The following is a 15,136-nucleotide window of genomic DNA, read 5'->3' on the forward strand; positions in this document are numbered from 1 at the left end:
ATCACGATTTTTTCCCTCAATCTTGTGAATTTCGTGACAAAATTAATATTCTTCATTTGTTAGTAACATCAGTTCACCAAACATTTGCGTATTTCAGCCAAATGAGCCCCACGTGCGCTTTCTAAATTACAAGTGGACTACATGTCCCAGAAATCCATCAATCATGTGACAATAAAATAGTCACGCCCCTTCCAAACATGGCGCATTGATGGATTGCCAGTACGAGTGATGAAAGCAGACTGAACAGCGGGAACCAGGTATGTGCTCCCCGCCCTTGCAAAATTGCGAGCGCACTCCACGCAATGCGAAGAAGCGGTGTGCTAACCGAACGCGCTTCTCTCTTGTTGTTTTGGCAGATAGCTAACACTGTGCGTCCCCGGACGTCTCATTGGGAGGCACCGGTTGTCACGAAGTGAATAATCAAGACCGAGTGGCCGACAGACTACTGTTTAAAAACTCAAAGTCGAAGGTACCTTGTTATACATTTTTTGAGAACCACACTACTGATAAGGGATACTAACTAGTTGAGTGACCATCCTTCCCCTTCTTGGCAGGTTCCAGTGCACCCAGGGGGGCTCCCCTGTGCACGAAGGAAAAACCAATTTTGAAAAGAGACGCGAGTACTCGCAGGTAAGAGCGAGGCTCACGTGTGTTCGGCATAAGGCATCTGGCTCTCTATTGGTACATATAACTGATCCTGATTCCCTTCCATTCATCCCCCTTAGATATTACGACCGGGAATTTATAGCGCACACTGAACCCCATCCACCAGTGATGTTTATATAAGGTATGAACCCATGAGTTGGAGCTTTTTTACTTGATCAGGCTACGTGAGATCTAGTAAGAACTGACGTCATTTCTCTTTTTTATTTTTGCATGACCTTTACAGGATAGAGTCATTACGCCCTGACGAGAACACGCTAAGTAAAATAGCGAGTTCGAAACGCGTCGGCCATTTGGAGAGAAGCACTTGATAACTGCCTTAAACAACTATCTTTGTGTTGCACTGAGTTTTTGATTGACTCTCTCAGCCTAACTTGCATTGTTGTGTACAAAGATTGTTTTCTCCACTTGATTTCTCCTTATCTTTGAGCATAGAGAATTTTTCTCTCTATAGAAAAGTCAGTGCAAATATGATTAATGATGTTGATGCACAAGTTTTTGTGTTAATGTATATGTGAAATTCAGATATATGTATTGTTTGTTATGTGTAATGTTTTTATATACGTTTGAACATACTGTATGATAAATGTAATTGGGTGTGTCTTTTTTGTATAACGAATCTTTTGAATTTTGAAAACAAAAAGCAGAAAGGTATAAAATAAATAATACCAGACAAATTCTGAAATAAAACTTTATTTTGTCACTCTAAAAGAAGGAGACCGAAAAACTTCCTGTATGGCCAGCACTTGCTTTTTCACAAAGATTACAGAGGGTCCAGCTGACCATACGTCCCAAGGACCTATCTCCCTGTCATTCGAATGTTTCAGGAAAGCATGTAGTGCCTGCAGTAGGAGAAACAATAAAAAACAAGCATTGGCATTGCCAATAGGTCTCGCTTGTGGGACCTTAGAAGTATTTAGTTTTGCAGCACAATATCCTTGTTGCATAATCGGATATTGTGCTGCAAAACTAAATACTTATAAGGTCCCACAAACGAGACCTATTGGCAATGCCAATGCTTGTTAAATATGTCGTTCCTGTCGCGGCTGATGTAATCCCACCTTTGGCTGGTAACTCTTGTCGGAGGTTGAGTGGGGATTACCACTTGACTCGTACTGAGGGCCATGGAAGGCTCATGCAACGAGACGAGGAGGGAGCTGGGCGTGAGTGATTAACAGAAGGGAAAATCAGCTTCACTGCCGAGATCTTAATGTCCCTGGCATCTGTTGTACTAGATTCGGTTGCTTCCCTCGGCGCTTCCGGTATATTTCCTTCCGGAGTCCCTGGGTGCGCTCTGGATGGCTCAGCCCTCCGCGCTCGCATGATAAAGACGGAGCACGCATGCTTGTTTTAACCGATATAAGCAGCCTCTTAATTAAAAGGTACACACCGTCGTGGTATCTTGAACATGACAGCTCCAATTAATCTAAAAAAATAAGGAAAGATGTTCACGCAGTGCCTCTGCGATTCATCTGCCAGCATCTCCTGATATCGCTCACCTCGTCGAAAAACACGACAAGCCCGAGAGAAAAATGACTCACGGGGAAAAAATACTAATGTAGCAAATTACAGTAAAAGCATGAAGCGCCAGCTGGCTTACCGACTGCTGAGGCAGAAAACAGGCATGCGATGTTTGCAAACAGCAAGGACAATACCGTCAAAGGCTCTCTGTGAGGTCTTTGCAAGCTATGGAAGCAAATGGTGGGGGCCTGAAGGAGCAGGGGGTGCGAGGGATGAGGGAACACGGCCTGGGGGAAGCTGGCTGGGGAGAGAATGCAGAGCGCACGCTGGGCGAAGCCCTTTGATGTGCTGTGAGCGGCCGGGAATGAATGATTAGGGGAGGAGAAGCCCTGGCCGTGAATGCGCGTGCATGTTGCTCACGTGGTTCACATGAACTGCATGAAAACGCCATGAAAACGCCAGCAAAAAGCTGGTGGTTTCATGATGTTTTCGCCGCTTGAATTCTCGCTCCGCTCGATGCGCGCATAGGTCGCGAGACCTAAAAATAGTGCGCACAGAGTAAATAACACCACTATGTAACAACTAAAATAAAAGGGCCAGGACTCATGGAAGGTTATAAATGAAGGCAAGGTGGTCCTAAAGAGGGACTGACAAGCCTATTAACGAATCAGAAGCCAGCACTTACGAAGGACAATGTTAAGTCAATGACAAATATGGGCGGAGAGTGGGTGGGGCTTATAGTCCATACTCCAATACAGTATGACCGGCAGAGCAGCGCATGATCTGCCCAGGCTTGACCTAAAAATAATTAAAAACCTTTCTGATCAAACAGTTCTTCTACTGGCACATCTTGCAGATAGCGCCAAGACGCTTCTTATGAAGCAGCTGTGTGCTGTATAAATGCTACCTGAATAATTGATTGAAGTGTCGGATACTTAACCAATATGACTATGAGTAGATGAACTGGCAAACTTAAGCAGGCTGTGGAAGGTCACCTAAGGGGTCTCTTCCTTGGTGCTCCACAACAACTAGTGGTGAGGTAATCACAAGGAGAACATCATTACATCTACAGTCCAGACATTGCTCCTTTCAGAGGCGTGACTGGAAGCTGCAGGCTTCGAGGGTCCCTTGCAGCAGTAAACTGGTAAAAAGATGTAAAAAAGGATACTAGTGGGACCTACAGGAACCGTAACCCTTTATTCTCCGAAGATCTCTCGCATAGGTGGTGCACAACATTTGTCCACAAGGGCAAAGTCATGCAAAATATTTAGGCTATTCAAACAAGATACATGTATGCACAGTTAATTTAAATGCAAAATATTTACGTACCACCAGGGTGTCGTGAAAAGATGGCAGGTCTGCAGCCATGTGCACCAAGACTAGAGACCCCTAGTCTGTAGCATAGGAGTCTGTGGACCATCTAGCGCCGGGAGCATCTGGGTCAAGTACCACAGAGAAGCTCTATTGTAAGACGACGTTACACATAGCACACAGGCAGTGAGGGAGCGTCCTGAGGGTTTACACATTCACCGAGTCCTGGCGCTGATAGTGCACAATGATAGCGCTTCCTTCTTGTTGACGCATTCACCAGGCACACAAAGAGACATGAGGAGGAGGAAGGAAGGAATCTGCAGGCCTCAAGGCTGGTTTCACATCGAGGGGAAGTTACATAGGTGATAACAGATGGTGTTTTCGAGGAGCCATTTTTGAGTAACTAGCATCAGGCACAGACACACACACAATATGAGGGAATCGTAAAACCCCGACATCACAGCCAGAAGGATTAAGAGACATTGACAACGAACAAGAGCGAACACAAGCATTTGGAGATGTCAGATGCATGAACCTACCCCCCCATACGCACACACATATAAGACTAGAGACACTGGCAAATGCAGACTGATGGCTAGACACGTTAGCACGCCACATTAGGAGGAATGTAATATTCACTCACAACTCAAGAAAAGGCTGATTTCTCAACAGAAAAGGTTTCTCAACAGAACTACAAGTACCTGAAGGCAGAGTTAAAACCGAGACTACACGCCCCACGTGGGACAGACAGCTTGAGATATCCGCGATGGCCACGCTACCATCCCCGAGCTTCGCCCATTTTCCTCAAAAACGCTCGCTTGGTGCTTTTTCCACCTCTCGAAAAAGTATCGGACGACCATGAAGAGAAGCACGCTAGGCATGGTAATATAAAAGTGCGAGGCCTTGGGCAGCACCAGTCTGTCGTCGTCTTCCAAGTCGGCCCAGGTGTAGTTAGCGGGCAGCCAGAGTCTGTCCCACCAGAACCAGTCCTCGATCATCTTCAGCAGCTTGGCAGAGGGGCGAGTGAACACCAGGGCCGGACTGGCCATAGCGGGCACCGGGCAGTCGCCACGGTGCACCGCACCCCCCACCCGGTGCACCGCACGGGTGGGGGATGGTTTTGGACCCCTGGGGGCCGTTTTTGTTACAGGGCCGTTTTTGCAACATAGCTGCAAAATCGGCCCTGTACCAAAATTGGCCGAAAACCGGCTCCGGCAAAGAGCTCAGTAGCACCTCCAACCACACCCGAGTGGGGAGGGGGGCGACCAAGCACTTTGCCAGGGCCGGTTGTGGTTCCCTTCGGCCCTGACGAACACCCAGACCACGGCAGGCAGCTCGAAATACCAGCTACAGGATGTGAAAGCCCTGTGAATCTGGATCCGATGGTGGTGGGGAGGGAGGGAAAGTGAAAGAGCAAGCGTGCCATGCATCGGCTGTCCGGGCGCATGCCTGCACGCCTGTCCGGGCGTGTGCACACCTCCTGTTCCCCTTCCCTAGCAAAACGGACAACAATAGATCTCGCCAAAGGCAAGAAGTGCATGTGCTGCGTCGCTAGGCAAGACCTAAAAACAAATCTTAAAAGGGGCTTAGACCCCACCTATTACTTACCTTTGCCTACTATAGGCTGGCTCCCACGTGGCTCCTACATCACTTTACTTACCACTGGCTGACTCCCACGTGGCTCTCACCTCACTCTTGTTTCCTTGCTTCCTATTGGTTAGCGCCTCCTTCTCATCTCTGTCTTCCTCCTGGGCTTTGAGTCTTCTTTGTCCTAAGGTGGAGCCTGGATCATGTACTGCTTCCGGTGACTAGTGTCCCTTCAGTGGCTGCAGGCACTCTTTTTTACTTTTCAACATGACTCTTATTGAGTGCATGTCTCTGCAGTCCCATCCCGACCCCCCTGCTGTTTTCAGTCCTTCTTCTTCCTCTCTCATGATTGTTTCTGTTTCACCCAACCCTCCCACATACCCCCTGGATGCGTTTCCCACCCCTTTGCCGTTCTTGCTTCTCCCCCCAAACCCCCTTATGTTTTTTTTATTATTTACATGTTGTTTACATGTTGACAGTTACCTTATCCCTGCGCATTATTCTGTCCATGAATACACTGCCTGGTAGCACTCTCTTGCACGTCACGGTGTGCACTCACTGTGCCACAGTAAATTGCTGCCTGCTTTCATGTCTGAGTCTCAGGAAAGTCTTCATAGTGAAGAGGAAGACAATGAGGCCTCTGCTTTTTTTTCTGAGCTGAAAATAAACCAAGTTCTAATAATTGGGAGTCATCTGGAGTTAACACTAGTGTTTCTGGCTATCTGGGCCTCTTTTTTCCTTGGGTACACATAATAGGTGTGGTAATTGTGGGTATGGATCACACTGGGGCACTTATCCCCAGCATTTCATTTCCTTGCTGAATGTGGTAATCATGGAACTGAAAGTGATGGTAATGGTCCGCCTTTCACACTGCTGACATGAGTGCACAAGTACATTGTTGAATTTAGCCTGTTGTTCTAGGGATTGAAAAGCACTTGTATGCAGCCCTGCGCTTGCCACCCAGACTCACACAGACACTCACCGAAAGACTCAAACTTTGTCACTCACACTCAGGCACAAATGCTCACACACGTGCACCCACAGGCACACACTTCAAAACACACATATTCACAATCAGACTTCAAGCAATCTCGCTCTCTTACACACACTCTGTCACATGCACAATCCTAACCAGATTCTATCGACTCACACTGACACACTCAAAACACAACCGTTTACGCACTCACACATACAACATGCTCATAGTGATCTTCAAACACGTACAATTCCACACACCCAAGCAGCAGCTCGCACTGCTATGTAACGTAAAAAAACATTGACAAGCCAATAGATTTCGTAGAGGTGAAACCTATTGGCTTTGCCAATGCTTGTTTACTTTAAGCTTATTTCATTGTGTTTTTAACAGAAGTACAAAAATGCAGACATATTTGTCAAACTAATGCATAAAGATCTGAAGGTGAGAATGATTCACCATTTTCTCCAGTCATTAGGGTCTCTGAGCCCTTAATATAGTTAGATGACAGATGATTAGTGTAATGATCTTAAGCATTTTCTTATAAGGGACTAGATTTTCTGGGGGGCATGTTGATTTCAGAGGCTACTTTCATACACCAAAAATGTGTTCCCACAACCTTTCAAGCCCCTCTAGTTTTATGATTCAGAAAAGGGGTGGTGATGAACAGAGTGTCTGAATTAAGCAGACCACTCTTACCCAGTCCAAAGATCAGGGCTTGATCCATCACCGTTATTTAGCTCACTGCCCCATCCCAGCTCAGAACCTGGCTATATGCAAATTAGTCTGTCCCTGGCCCAGTGCATCATGGGAACAGGGCAGACCAAACTACCAAGCCAATTCTTCACCAGAAAGGATACAAGCTACCGGGGACCGGTTTCTGGCATTTCAGCCTCGTCGGCCCGGCTTGCTTGAATCCTGATGGAGCAGTGAGCAAGGGACTCATGTCTGAGTATACCCTGCCACACCTATAGTGGCCAAAAACGATTCAGAAAAGGGGGTGGTGATGAACAGAGTGTCTGAATTAAGCAGACCACTCTTACCCAGTCCAAAGATCAGGGCTTGATCCATCACCGTTATTTAGCTCACTGCCCCATCCCAGCTCAGAACCTGGCTATATGCAAATTAGTCTGTCCCTGGCCCAGTGCATCATGGGAGCAGGGCAGACCAAACTACCAAGCCAATTCTTCACCAGAAAGGATACAAGCTACCGGGGACCGGTTTCTGGCATTTCAGCCTCGTCGGCCCGGCTTGCTTGAATCCTGATGGAGCAGTGAGCAAGAGACTCATGTCTGAGTATACCCTGCCACACTTATAGTGGCCAAAAACGATTCAGAAAAGGGGGTGGTGATGAACAGAGTGTCTGAATTAAGCAGACCACTCTTACCCAGTCCAAAGATCAGGGCTTGATCCATCACTGTTATTTAGCTCACTGCCCCATCCCAGCTCAGAACCTGGCTATATGCAAATTAGTCTGTCCCTGGCCCAGTGCATCATGGGAACAGGGCAGACCAAACTACCAAGCCAATTCTTCACCAGAAAGGATACAAGCTACCGGGGACCGGTTTCTGGCATTTCATCCTCGTCGGCCCGGCTTGCTTGAATCCTGATGGAGCAGTGAGCAAGGGACTCATGTCTGAGTATACCCTGCCACACCTATAGTGGCCAAAAACGATTCAGAAAAGGGGGTGGTGATGAACAGAGTGTCTGAATTAAGCAGACCACTCTTACCCAGTCCAAAGATCAGGGCTTGATCCATCACCGTTATTTAGCTCACTGCCCCATCCCAGCTCAGAACCTGGCTATATGCAAATTAGTCTGTCCCTGGCCCAGTGCATCATGGGAACAGGGCAGACCAAACTACCAAGCCAATTCTTCACCAGAAAGGATACAAGCTACCGGGGACCGGTTTCTGGCATTTCAGCCTCGTCGGCCCGGCTTGCTTGAATCCTGATGGAGCAGTGAGCAAGGGACTCATGTCTGAGTATACCCTGCCACACCTATAGTGGCCAAAAACGATTCAGAAAAGGGGGTGGTGATGAACAGAGTGTCTGAATTAAGCAGACCACTCTTACCCAGTCCAAAGATCAGGGCTTGATCCATCACCGTTATTTAGCTCACTGCCCCATCCCAGCTCAGAACCTGGCTATATGCAAATTAGTCTGTCCCTGGCCCAGTGCATCATGGGAACAGGGCAGACCAAACTACCAAGCCAATTCTTCACCAGAAAGGATACAAGCTACCGGGGACCGGTTTCTGGCATTTCAGCCTCGTCGGCCCGGCTTGCTTGAATCCTGATGGAGCAGTGAGCAAGGGACTCATGTCTGAGTATACCCTGCCACACCTATAGTGGCCAAAAACGATTCAGAAAAGGGGGTGGTGATGAACACAGTGTCTGAATTAAGCAGACCACTCTTACCCAGTCCAAAGATCAGGGCTTGATCCATCACCGTTATTTAGCTCACTGCCCCATCCCAGCTCAGAACCTGGCTATATGCAAATTAGTCTGTCCCTGGCCCAGTGCATCATGGGAACAGGGCAGACCAAACTACCAAGCCAATTCTTCACCAGAAAGGATACAAGCTACCGGGGACCGGTTTCTGGCATTTCAGCCTCGTCGGCCCGGCTTGCTTGAATCCTGATGGAGCAGTGAGCAAGGGACTCATGTCTGAGTATACCCTGCCACACCTATAGTGGCCAAAAACGATTCAGAAAAGGGGGTGGTGATGAACAGAGTGTCTGAATTAAGCAGACCACTCTTACCCAGTCCAAAGATCAGGGCTTGATCCATCACCGTTATTTAGCTCACTGCCCCATCCCAGCTCAGAACCTGGCTATATGCAAATTAGTCTGTCCCTGGCCCAGTGCATCATGGGAACAGGGCAGACCAAACTACCAAGCCAATTCTTCACCAGAAAGGATACAAGCTACCGGGGACCGGTTTCTGGCATTTCAGCCTCGTCGGCCCGGCTTGCTTGAATCCTGATGGAGCAGTGAGCAAGGGACTCATGTCTGAGTATACCCTGCCACACCTATAGTGGCCAAAAACGATTCAGAAAAGGGGGTGGTGATGAACAGAGTGTCTGAATTAAGCAGACCACTCTTACCCAGTCCAAAGATCAGGGCTTGATCCATCACCGTTATTTAGCTCACTGCCCCATCCCAGCTCAGAACCTGGCTATATGCAAATTAGTCTGTCCCTGGCCCAGTGCATCATGGGAACAGGGCAGACCAAACTACCAAGCCAATTCTTCACCAGAAAGGATACAAGCTACCGGGGACCGGTTTCTGGCATTTCGGCCTCGTCGGCCCGGCTTGCTTGAATCCTGATGGAGCAGTGAGCAAGGGACTCATGTCTGAGTATACCCTGCCACACCTATAGTGGCCAAAAACGATTCAGAAAAGGGGGTGGTGATGAACAGAGTGTCTGAATTAAGCAGACCACTCTTACCCAGTCCAAAGATCAGGGCTTGATCCATCACCGTTATTTAGCTCACTGCCCCGTCCCAGCTCAGAACCTGGCTATATGCAAATTAGTCTGTCCCTGGCCCAGTGCATCATGGGAACAGGGCAGACCAAACCACCAAGCCAATTCTTCACCAGAAAGGATACAAGCTACCGGGGACTGGTTTCTGGCATTTCAGCCTCGTCGGCCCGGCTTGCTTGAATCCTGATGGAGCAGTGAGCAAGGGACTCATGTCTGAGTATACCCTGCCACACCTATAGTGGCCAAAAACGATTCAGAAAGGGGGTGGTGATGAACAGAGTGTCTGAATTAAGCAGACCACTCATACCCAGTCCAAAGATCAGGGCTTGATCCATCACCGTTATTTAGCTCACTGCCCCATCCCAGCTCAGAACCTGGCTATATGCAAATTAGTCTGTCCCTGGCCCAGTGCATCATGGGAACAGGGCAGACCAAACTACCAAGCCAATTCTTCACCAGAAAGGATACAAGCTACCGGGGACTGGTTTCTGGCATTTCAGCCTCGTCGGCCCGGCTTGCTTGAATCCTGATGGAGCAGTGAGCAAGGGACTCATGTCTGAGTATACCCTGCCACACCTATAGTGGCCAAAAACGATTCAGAAAAGGGGGTGGTGATGAACAGAGTGTCTGAATTAAGCAGACCACTCTTACCCAGTCCAAAGATCAGGGCTTGATCCATCACCGTTATTTAGCTCACTGCCCCATCCCAGCTCAGAACCTGGCTATATGCAAATTAGTCTGTCCCTGGCCCAGTGCATCATGGGAACAGGGCAGACCAAACTACCAAGCCAATTCTTCACCAGAAAGGATACAAGCTACCGGGGACCGGTTTCTGGCATTTCAGCCTCGTCGGCCCGGCTTGCTTGAATCCTGATGGAGCAGTGAGCAAGGGACTCATGTCTGAGTATACCCTGCCACACCTATAGTGGCCAAAAACGATTCAGAAAAGGGGGTGGTGATGAACAGAGTGTCTGAATTAAGCAGACCACTCTTACCCACTCCAAAGATCAGGGCTTGATCCATCACCGTTATTTAGCTCACTGCCCCATCCCAGCTCAGAACCTGGCTATATGCAAATTAGTCTTTCCCTGGCCCAGTGCATCATGGGAACAGGGCATACCAAACTACCAAGCCAATTCTTCACCAGAAAGGATACAAGCTACTCTGTTCATCACCACCCCCTTTTCTGAATCATTTTGTCCACCATAAGCGTGGAAGGGTATACTCAGATGTGAGTCCCTTGCTCATTGCACCATCAGGATTCAAGCAAGCCGGGCCGACGACGCCTGAAATGGCAGAAACCGGTCCCCGGAAGCTTGTTTCCTTCCCAGTATAAGAATTGGCTTGGTAGTTTGGTTTGCCCTGTTCCCATCATGCACTGGGACAGGAACAGACTAATTTGCATATAGCCAAGTTCTGAGCTGGGATGGTGCAGTGAGCTAAAAAACGGTGATGGATCAAGCCCTGATCTTTGGACTGGGTAAGAGTGGTCTGCTTAATTCAGGCACTCTGTTCATCACCACCCCCTTTTCTGAATCATTTTGTCCACCATAAGCGTGGAAGGGTATACTCAGATGTGAGTCCCTTGCTCATTGCACCATCAGGATTCAAGCAAGCCGGGCCGACGACGCCTGAAATGGCAGAAACCGGTCCCCGGAAGCTTGTTTCCTTCCCAGTATAAGAATTGGCTTGGTAGTTTGGTTTGCCCTGTTCCCATCATGCACTGGGACAGGAACAGACTAATTTGCATCTAGCCAAGTTCTGAGCTGGGATGGTGCAGTGAGCTAAAAAACGGTGATGGATCAAGCCCTGATCTTTGGACTGGGTAAAAGTGGTCTGCTTAATTCAGGCACTCTGTTCATCACCACCCCCTTTTCTGAATCATTTTGTCCACCATAAGCGTGGAAGGGTATACTCAGATGTGAGTCCCTTGCTCATTGCACCATCAGGATTCAAGCAAGCCGGGCCGACGACGCCTGAAATGGCAGAAACCGGTCCCCGGAAGCTTGTTTCCTTCCCAGTATAAGAATTGGCTTGGTAGTTTGGTTTGCCCTGTTCCCATCATGCACTGGGACAGGAACAGACTAATTTGCATATAGCCAAGTTCTGAGCTGGGATGGTGCAGTGAGCTAAAAACCGGTGATGGATCAAGCCCTGATCTTTGGACTGGGTAAGAATAGTCTGCTTAATTCAGGCACTCTGTTCATCACCACCCCCTTTTCTGAATCATTTTGTCCACCTTAAGCGTGGAAGGGTATACTCAGATGTGAGTCCCTTGCTCATTGCACCATCAGGATTCAAGCAAGCCGGGCCGACGACGCCTGAAATGGCAGAAACCGGTCCCCGGAAGCTTGTTTCCTTCCCAGTATAAGAATTGGCTTGGTAGTTTGGTTTGCCCTGTTCCCATCATGCACTGGGACAGGAACAGACTAATTTGCATATAGCCAAGTTCTGAGCTGGGATGGTGCAGTGAGCTAAAAAACGGTGATGGATCAAGCCCTGATCTTTCGACTGGGTAAGAGTGGTCTGCTTAATTCAGGCACTCTGTTCATCACCACCCCCTTTTCTGAATCATTTTGTCCACCATAAGCGTGGAAGGGTATACTCAGATGTGAGTCCCTTGCTCATTGCACCATCAGGATTCAAGCAAGCCGGGCCGACGACGCCTGAAATGGCAGAAACCGGTCCCCGGAAGCTTGTTTCCTTCCCAGTATAAGAATTGGCTTGGTAGTTTGGTTTGCCCTGTTCCCATCATGCGCTGGGACAGGAACAGACTAATTTGCATATAGCCAAGTTCTGAGCTGGGATGGTGCAGTGAGCTAAAAAACGGTGATGGATCAAGCCCTGATCTTTGGACTGGGTAAGATTGGTCTGCTTAATTCAGGCACTCTGTTCATCACCACCCCCTTTTTCTGAATCATTTTGTCCACCATAAGCGTGGAAGGGTATACTCAGATGTGAGTCCCTTGCTCATTGCACCATCAGGATTCAAGCAAGCCGGGCCGACGACGCCTGAAATGGCAGAAACCGGTCCCCGGAAGCTTGTTTCCTTCCCAGTATAAGAATTGGCTTGGTAGTTTGGTTTGCCCTGTTCCCATCATGCGCTGGGACAGGAACAGACTAATTTGCATATTGCCAAGTTCTGAGCTGGGATGGTGCAGTGAGCTAAAAAACGGTGATGGATCAAGCCCTGATCTTTGGACTGGGTAAGAGTGGTCTGCTTAATTCAGGCACTCTGTTCATCACCACCCCCTTTTCTGAATCATTTTGTCCACCATAAGCGTGGAAGGGTATACTCAGATGTGAGTCCCTTGCTCATTGCACCATCAGGATTCAAGCAAGCTGGGCCGACGACGCCTGAAATGGCAGAAACCGGTCCCCGGAAGCTTGTTTCCTTCCCAGTATAAGAATTGGCATGGTAGTTTGGTTTGCCCTGTTCCCATCATGCACTGGGACAGGAACAGACTAATTTGCATATAGCCAGGTTCTGAGCTGGGATGGTGCAGTGAGCTAAAAAATGGTGATGGATCAAGCCCTGATCTTTGGACTGGGTAAGAGTGGTCTGCTTAATTCAGACACTTTGTTCATCACCACCCCCTTTTCTGAATCATTTTGTCCACCATAAGCGTGGAAGGGTATACTCAGATGTGAGTCCCTTGCTCATTGCACCATCAGGATTCAAGCAAGCTGTGCCGACGACGCCTGAAATGGCAGAAACCGGTCCCCGGAAGCTTGTTTCCTTCCCAGTATAAGAATTGGCTTGGTAGTTTGGTTTGCCCTGTTCCCATCATGCACTGGGACAGGAACAGACTAATTTGCAAATAGCCAAGTTCTGAGCTGGGATGGTGCAGTGAGCTAAAAAACGGTGATGGATCAAGCCCTGATCTTTGGACAGGGTAAGAGTGGTCTGCTTAATTTAGGCACTCTGTTCATCACCACCCCCTTTTCTGAATCCTCTAGTTTTATGGGTTGGAGGAAGGTTTCTCTTGGTCTGGTAGATCTTAACGCTTCTTTAGATTTGCAGGAGCATTTCCAGATAGTGCCTTAAGGGCCGAAAACAGTCCATTAAACCTAGTTTTTGCCTCAACTGACCACCAGTCCAATCTTCTAAGGGCCTGATCACGAGTTTGGCAGTTTGGTGCAAAACCAGTGGTCGGGCTGCCCTCCCGATTACGAGTGTAACTCGTGTCTGGTGGGCTTTTTTTGACGTTTCCATGGCGGCTCCCTAACAATGGGCATGGCAATGGGAACGCCAAAAATAGCTACTGCACGGCATGGACTGAAACATCCATGCCGTGCAGGAACTAGGGAGCATACGCACACATGAACCCCAGGTCGCAGAGGCACAAGGGGGCTTCCTCTCTGCTAAGGTTTTTATGGAGGAGGAACCGCCATGAAAAGCATGGCGGAGAGGAAACTCCTAAAACGCGGCGGTCTCACCAACCATATTGATACTTCCTGACCGCCACAACACTGCCAGGGAATGGTGGTTCCCTGGCAGCTGTGGCTTGGCAATGGCGATCTGACTGCCCTAATCGTAATAGGGGGGTTGGGAGACCGTCACGACACAACGAGTCTGGCGTTCCGTGTACCACCAGATTCGTAATTGAACCCTTAGTATTTTGGAAATATGTTTCCTTTAGGAGGGCTCCTGATGACCCTGGTTGTAGTGTTCTGCAGGACCTGGATCTGAAGTCTCTAAATGCTTTTCAGAACATCGTTGTAAAAAATCATTTCTGAGCCGATGCCTGCTCTTGTAATTATTACCCTTTGCCTCGTGGATACAGAGGGTAAGTCTTAAAAATAGCCAGATTAAATAGGATCACGGGGTCTCTACTCAAAAACATGAATGTGCTGTTAAATTTTCTTCTCATTTCATAAATTGTGAGAGGGGACTGTAATGCTGCTGTGTTTTAGTTTTGTTTAGATTAAACAAATTGCTGCCCCTACATTCCTTGATTTCAGTGAAAGTGAACTGAGTAAGTGACAAAATCTGATCATGGGGGATGAATAAACTGAAAATAAACTGGAAATCCCATTAGCCTGCATTGTGGAATATCATAATCCCCCATTATTCTTAAAATGCCAGGGACGGAATGCTTTGGCTCCCTGCCAGATTTATGATGTTGTCAACAATTACCAACATTTTGAATTCCCTGTTCCATCTTTCACCCTCGTGAAATATGTCATATGCAAATACAAATGTTCCTTTTTATTTCTGTTCAATATACTTTATTCGTTTTATGATAGAGCATAAAAGCAGGTACAATTGCAATACGAATATAAGTTGGGCAGACCAATCGATAGTGCATAGCATATGATATACAAGTGACATACACGAAAATGCTGTGAGTCTGAATAGTCATAAAATCGTCCTCTAAGTGGGGGGTTTATGAGATTACACAAATAAGTGGGTAAAGAGCCAAGGGTAACGTTTAGGCTTTGTAAATATTAAGTGTGTACTGTCGCAAGATGTATACCATATGTGTGTATTGCATTAAAGGTCAAGAAAAAGACGAGAAAAAACTGAGAGGGGGAATCGGGGAGGATTTGGCTATCTGAGACCTGGCTTTGAGAAAGTGTTCAGGTGAGGATCTATCTGTGGCTAAGGTGTGGGCCTGTTGGTACTTAGTTCTATACACTTATTTAGAGAT

The 15,136-nt window shown here is 47.8% G+C and overlaps 1 protein-coding gene across 1 annotated transcript in view; it reads left to right on the forward strand.

The window, feature by feature from the left end:
- TRPC3 (transient receptor potential cation channel subfamily C member 3) overlaps positions 1-15,136 on the forward strand; it is a 697,537-nt gene that overhangs the window by 112,160 nt on the left and 570,241 nt on the right. The window lies entirely within an intron of this gene.

Source organism: Lissotriton helveticus, chromosome 2_1, assembly GCF_964261635.1.
Source record: "Lissotriton helveticus chromosome 2_1, aLisHel1.1, whole genome shotgun sequence".
In the NCBI taxonomy this organism is placed as follows: domain Eukaryota; kingdom Metazoa; phylum Chordata; class Amphibia; order Caudata; family Salamandridae; genus Lissotriton; species Lissotriton helveticus.